This window comes from Parasteatoda tepidariorum, chromosome 10, assembly GCF_982258835.1.
Source record: "Parasteatoda tepidariorum strain Cologne lab strain chromosome 10, Ptep-v5.0, whole genome shotgun sequence".
Lineage (NCBI taxonomy): Eukaryota > Metazoa > Arthropoda > Arachnida > Araneae > Theridiidae > Parasteatoda > Parasteatoda tepidariorum.
This window is the reverse complement of record NC_141764.1, coordinates 97,220,946-97,227,897: the sequence shown is the minus strand read 5'-3', so window position 1 is coordinate 97,227,897 and position 6,952 is coordinate 97,220,946.

The following is a 6,952-nucleotide window of genomic DNA, read 5'->3' as shown; positions in this document are numbered from 1 at the left end:
AGTCTTTTTCGACCACTACATCCTAGAACAGGTGATTCGACTCGCTTGTTACATCTAAATTATGTTACAACCAAGTTATACCATAAACATTTATTCCATTTCTATTAATAAGTAGTTTCTCCATCTTTATGGAAGAACTTCGATTAATAATAAAACTCTCAAAATATAATATAATGAAGTACAGAATAATATAGTGGTAGACTTTATAAAATAGAGTCAAATTCATATTGTAGCTATCATAGCTTTACTCCCCTAAAATTTTAATATGGAAAATAGTAGTAATTTGTTACTGATTCAACTACTTATTTGTGGATAAGTGAAAAGAAATTTCTATGGGTGATGGAAAACTATCTCTTAGTGAAAATGTCAACGAATGTTCCTTAAAAAAAATATTTAAAAATAAAAATTAGATTATAATAAATGCAAATTGATTTTTAATGTATGATTACTTTTGTAATGTTTTAAATTTTGTTGTAGAAGTTTCTTTTAAACTAGGCTATTGCTTTTTACAATAATTGTTTAAAAAGACATAAGTGCATACCCAAAATGTTCGGGTATATAGTTTTCAGTGCCCATTTTCACATGTCTCAAAACCCAAGGAAATTTCTTCATTGACAAGAATATTCATAGTAATCGACGTTGCAAATTTCGGGTGATTTTCTACAAACGTTAATTCTTTTTCAAGATCTGGTGATAAGTCTTGAATAACGTTACAACACAGACAACATCTGGGTAAGGATTTTTCAGGCCACTCCTATCAAATTTAGTAATCCACTAATTTGTAGCATTACTATTTAGTAATTAAAAGTACAGGAATTAATTTTTTTAGCTAAAGCGGGATGCATAATCAGTTATTGCTTGTAAAGATCTAAACGCCTATTTTAACATAAGTTCATTATTTACTGTTAATTTGGTTTCCAAATTAGTTGATTAGTTAATATTTTCCCAGGTATTATCATTAAAGATACGAAAGTAAATCTTGTGATTTTAAATAAATGTGCTAAATGCCTTCCAACCTTAATATGTTCATTTTCAAATTCTTCCCCGATATTATATTCTGGTGTGATCCTGAGAGTTTCCTATACTTACCTAATCTTTCTTCCAGCGAATCAGATTGAATTTTTCCAGGAAGAAAGTTTGTTTTGACTAAGCAGTATCGTGCGAGTTCCATTAAGGCGCAAGTAGACAATTGGAATTTCTTAGTGCAGTGTGAGATTCAGACAACCTGTTGTTGATTTCATATTTTTCCAACTATCCAGTCACAACGCGAACTGGTTTAAAAAGTTTTATTTTGTATCGTGTTAAGGTGAAAATCAACAAGATTTTAGGCTGGTGCGACCACGTTGGCCACACCCTTACACCTAAAAGTTCATCCTTCATAATGATCTTGCTATCTCCATTCGTAACATAACTATACCAATTGTGCCACACGCAAAGTTTTTTGGTGTCATTTTCGATAGTTAAATGACCTTTATCCCACATATCAAACAATTGCGAAAGCTATTCGAGCAGGAGAGTAAATCGCCTAGCCTTACTCTCAACTATCAATCATCTATTGTATTAAATTCAAAACTCATAAATAGTAGTAATATTGGTCATGCAACACAATACGTAACTAATGCAATTATCTCAGTAGCTGAAAAATCTATGCCATATACATCTCAGAACTACCTAAGCAACCAAAGCCCTGGTAGCATCATGAATGCCTCCAAACTCGAAAAGCGCAAAAAAAAAGGTTTGGAGGAATTTTCGCAAATTTCCTACAGTTGAAAATTCGAACAAGCTCGCGCTCTAGCCCGTAGAACCCGTCGTCAAAGCCAAAGAAAATCCTGGATAACTTATGTCAGTGAAATCAATGTTAATACTCCTTACTAAGGAATATGGAAAAAGATCTAAGCAATATCCGGACATTACTCTAATTTATCTATCCCACACTTAGAAATAAATAGCAACAAAATAACAGATTTAAAAGAAATAACTAATACTCAAGCCAAACGTTTTTCGAATGCTTCAAGTCGAAATAACTCTCAAGCTTTTAAAAACTACAGGTCCAAAGTAGAAAAATATTCTCTGAAACCATCCCTATTACCAATTGAATATGACAGAATTGACAATGAGCGAATTAAAAATAGCCATTAATCGGTGTAAGAATACTTCTTCCGGACCTGATAAAATTCACAACAGCATGTTTAAACATTAAACAGAAGCCCACCTCGAGACTATATTGCAGCTATTCAACTACATCTGGACAAAAAAAGTGTTTCCTACAGCATGGCGAAGATCATATGTCATACCAATTCCCAAACCCGGCAAGAACACAAAAAAACCCAACCAATTAACGACCTATTGCTCTAATCAGTTGTGTGTGCAAACTACTTGAACGAATCGTAAATAATAGATTAGTACATGTACACGAATTTCGTAACATATTATCTCGCGGACAAAGTGGTTTTAGAAGATGTCACTCAACAATAGATAATATACTCATACTTAAAACAGAAATACGAGAAGCCTTTTTAAAGCGCCAACATTTAGTGGCTGTCTTTTTCGACATGGAAAAGGCTTACGATCGCGCTTGGAAGCACGGTATTTTGAAAGATCTCATCATGTACAATATAACCGGTAATATGTTTTATTTTATTCAAAATTTTCTAACAGACCGAACTTTTCAAGTTTTATTAGACCCAGTCATTTCTGTTATTTTCGGGCAGGAAGGAGTTCCACGGGGCAGCGTCATAAGTGTAACACTGTTCCTTATTAAAATTAATGAAATATTTTGCTTACCACCAACAGTTGACTGCAGACTATTTGTGCATGATTTTCGCATCACGTGTAGAGCTTCGCATGTGCGCACTATATAGCGCCAAATTCAACATGCTATAAATAAGGTTTTAAAAATGGGCACAACAATGTCACCACTGATTCCAAGTTTTGTTTTGTCTTGCAGTGTGTCTTTTCCAGTGTAGATTTCGAGGTCATACAGCATGCCACTCACACCACACAAACCAGACACTTTTATACCCCACTTATGAGGCTTGATTTTGTTGTACTGTTTTAGTCTGCTCCTTCCTTTGAATGGTATAATAAATTCATCAATGCTCAGATGTTCTTTTTTATCCAATTTTTTTAAATTCTCACGAAAAAGAGGTTTAATTTTATGAAATCTGTCATGTTCAGGCTGACCATATATTTGTATCGTTATTGTTGACTTGCAGATATTGCCTCAAAAGTTGGAATCTATTGCGAGACATACTGTCTGCTATCAAGGGAAATCTTGTGGAATCACTCCGGTAATGACTGTATGCAGGTATAGTTACGAGTCCAATCATAAAATTAGTACCTAGAATCAGCCTTATTTGTATTTATGGAGTTAGCTGTCTTCTGATAATTGTTTGATTGACAAAATTTTCGATTATTTCGTCATCACAGAAAAGTTTAAAGTATTCATAGGGTGTAAATAAGTCTGTAGGAGGAGCTGAAAATTGTTCTTTTCGTCGTATGTTTTTCAGTCGTTTCCTGGAAGCTAGTCCAGATGGCCTAATCCTCCTCCTCTGGAGGAGGCTGAGGTTATAGGTAGTTGACGCGGGGAGTATTTCACTCCCGCAATGAAACTGGTCCCACGTCAACTATGTTGCGCTGCGTTAAGCTGGCAGAGTAGAAATGGCCTCCGAGCATCTGCAGACTGGTGCTCCTGGGTTTTCTGACTTTGACTGACTGAGTTGTTGGTGGTGAAATATACAATGAGTTTTGTACATGCATTTTTTTACATTATTCACAAATAAATTTTTTCAAAGCTTTTTTAGCTAGATAGCTATCAAAAAAATACGCTGCACTATTTGCATCAAACGGGGAGATTTCATTCTCATTGCCCTCGGTTTGGGCAAAACTTCCATCGCAACTATCATCAATTTCTAATTCAATCGACAGTCACTAAAGATCCGTAGTTTTTTTACGGCTTTACGCCACTGAGACGTAAAAGAAAAAAATAGAGTTCCTACTTCTTAAAAGGACATTCCTTTGCAGCGTAAAAGAAAAAAAATAGAGTTCCAACTTCTTAAAAAGATATTCTTTTGCAGTAGGTGCTGCGAAAGAAGAGGTTAGCGAGAACGAACAAAAAAAAAAAAACGATTTTAGTTCTAGCTCGAAGACTTATTTTTTAAAAGAACATATCTGAGATGCATTTACCACATATTTTTTGTAGAGATAAGAAAGACGAAATTTATATATATATTCTTAAAACTCAGAATATAGGAAGTCTTTAGACTAAAAAGGATGAAAGTACCATCATCGGCAAAAAAAGCAGTAAACCTTTACATGAAAGGCCAAGTAAGGAGATTGGAGTCCATCTAACCAAGATGGCTCCTGCGATGACGCTGGCAAGACAAGAAAAAAAATGTCAAACTGTTGCCGAGCGATGACCCAAGAGAAGTGATGACAGCGTCCCTTCAGCGCGGGAAAGTACGAGTTGTCAGGCAGGATAGAAAACTACTGTCATTGGATGGGGGATTACTACACGATTAGGTCACCACCAATCAGTGCCAAATGTACTCCCACACATACAAAAAGGCGTGAACACGCTAAAAATTCTAGAAAAACCAACCGGAAGGATCACTACGTGCAAAAATTTGAAGGTGACTTGAAAGTGATGGGAAAAGAATTTAAGTGGTGACGTAAATAGAATGTGAGGGAAAAGAATTCGTCCTTGAAGGACAGTGGGGTCAGACGACCTTGAATTGTAAAAGGTGAAAAGGAGAAAAACACAAAAATGTGTTGCTAACTTAAGAGGAAAAGAAACATATCCAATTCTCTTCACAGAAAAAAAATGAAGAGAAATAAAAAAGAAAAGTACAAATATTATAAACTATGAAAGATTGAATTGAAATTAGATTAAGTTAAATTCCGGACATAAAAAAAATCGTACCACGACACTGTGACATCAAACAACCAATATTAAACTAAAAAGGGATTAAATTAAACAATTAGAAGAAAAAAAAACGTCACACATCACTGTGACAATGGTAAATCGTCTGCTGAATTTATGTTTAAAAATATCAAACTTTCGATTAAAATCCTCTGCGGTCGCCTAGCAATGCTTACTGTTGCCAAGGCCAGAAGTATAAATAGCAACCCTCGTATAACAGATGTTAGAAAAATTTACTTTAAATAAAATTGACAGGTAAAGTTTAAACCCATTTGTAAAAAGGTCAAAAAATACTAAAATAACTTTTTTGTCTAGTTTTATAAACATTCAATAATTTGTAACAAAATATTTCTACATTTACCTGAGAAAATAAATTTTCAAGGCAATCTTGATTAAATCTAATTATTAGGACAAAATCAACTTCTTTTAAAAGCTCGGGAATTATGTCAATGAACATTGACAAAGTCTCAAATGAAATGTATTTGATAAACTGGAGAGAATCTTTCCTAACTGCCGAAAGCGAAGGTTTAGTTTTTTGCCTAAGCACTCTGGAGATTATGCTGTCAAACCTACCTTTATCTACCTTTGAGCAAAAATTTGTAGAAGAAGGTATATAATCAAATTCTGTAAGGTAGCACAACCCTGCAGCCACAGTCCCAGATAATACCTGAGCTCCACGCTCATTCGGCTACTACAGGAATAACTCGATAGATTCTCTCTTAATCAAATTTCCCCAAAGAAACTATATGCGACCTTGAACCTGTTTTAAGTTGATTAAATTTCACATCATTTTGAAAAATATTGTTCCTTAAATATTTTATTGTATAAGGATAATCAAAATAGGACTTAGATTTTCCTGTCATTGAAAAGAAAATACGGTTTGTTTTCAGTGTTGACGATTGCCATCAGACAATTGTACAACACGTCATGCAGACAGTAAAGGCAGGTTAAAAAATTTATTGTTTCTTGGAATCGAACACCAAGATCAGGGTCAGTATGATTCAACTTTCATTCACCAGCAACTGATCTTTTCGATCCAAGCAAGTGACATTCCATCCTTCATAATACTTGTCTATCACCTTATGACAATTAGAAAATATAATATTGAAGATTTCCTTATTCGGTAACCCAGTATAATGCGTGATATGATGATATAAGTTTTCCTCCTTTAGTTTTAGGTTCTCATCTTTCAGTTTTCTAATTTCTTGTTGAAACGTTTAAATTTGCATATTGGCAGCAGTAAGAGACTGAGGAACAATAGAAGTTAAAAATCAAACAGCGTCATACGTTGAAGCCTCAGACTAGCTCTGCCTTTCTCCCTTATCAGCCCTTTCCTCTTCGGAACACGTAACGTCGCTTGAGGAGCGCGGTCGTTTCCTGGAAGCTAATCCGACTGTCCTAATCCTCTGCCGGAGTCTGGTTTTCTGATAGTTGACGCGTGGAGTAATTTCGTAGCCGCGATGAAACTGGTGCCACGTTAAGTAGGTTTCACTGCGTTAAGCTGGTGAAGTAGAAGTGTCCTGCGAGCATCTGCAGTCTGGTGCTCCAGGGTTTTTTGACTTCGACTGTATGAGTTGGAGGTGGTGAAATATACATTAATGCAGCACCATATATTGCAGCCGCAGCTTTTCTCGCTCTGCCTCGCCGCCGACATTTGAATACCTCAAAGGGTGAAAAGTTTATATCTTAATATCCTACAAAAACTTAATATAGAAGTTATTATTAAACAGAACAGAAGTTGTTATTAACAGAAGAAGTTATTAAACAATTAGGCTAGTTGAAACATTTAAGATGATTAAAGGGAAAAAAAGCTATTATAATAAATTAGAAAAAAAAATATCTAAATTTTGTAAGAAAGAAAAATTAGAATTGAACGAGGTCCAATTTAACGATAACGTGTGTGACACAACGGAAATCTCAAGACAGGGGGACCCAAAGAAATACTAACAAAACGCTCTCCCTTTTTACAGCCCTAGAAATTTTTTGTTCCAAGCAATTTATAACCAGAAATCAGATAGAAGGGTGTTGTCT